This window comes from Terrapene carolina, unplaced genomic scaffold (assembly GCF_002925995.2).
Source record: "Terrapene carolina triunguis isolate 2854851 unplaced genomic scaffold, T_m_triunguis-2.0 Scaffold66, whole genome shotgun sequence".
Lineage (NCBI taxonomy): Eukaryota > Metazoa > Chordata > Testudines > Emydidae > Terrapene > Terrapene triunguis.
Window position 1 is genome coordinate 86545549 of NW_020664417.1, and position 630 is coordinate 86546178.

The following is a 630-nucleotide window of genomic DNA, read 5'->3' on the forward strand; positions in this document are numbered from 1 at the left end:
CTGCCAGCCAGGGTCCCGGCCGCCGGCCCCGCTCAGCCCAGGCTGGCAGGAGGCTGAGCAGGGCCGGTGGCCAGGACCCCAGACCGGCGGCTGGCATGCCCCCCCCGGCTCCCCCCTCACTGCGCTCGGGCTCTGCGGCTCCCAGAAGTGTGAGCTGCCGGGGCGCGGGGCCCTGAGCCTGCGGCGGCGGCTCACACTCCCGGGAGCCACAGAGCCCGAGCACGGTGAGGTGGGAGCCGGGGGGCTCACGGGGACCACCGCCCGCCCGCATCCACTGCAAGAGCCCCCCGGGGGGGGGGCACCGGGCCGCAACCTGGGCAGGCGCGCGCCCCGGCTCCCCCCTCACCGCGCTCGGGTTCTGCGGCTCCTGGAAGTGTGAGCGGCCACCGCTGCCCTCACACTCTGCAGGGGAAGGGCTGTGCGTGCGGCAGCCCTGCAGCGTGTTTTGCCTCCACGTGGAGCCAGCGTCTGAACGGCATGGGCATAGTAAGGGGAGTCCTGGGGGGTAGTCAAGGAGCAGGGGGAGGGTTGGAAGGGTCGGGCGTTATGGGGATCCTGTCAGAGGGCAGGGAGTGGTTGGATGGGGCGTGGAAGTCCTGGGAGTCTGTCTGGGGGGGGGAAGGATAAGGG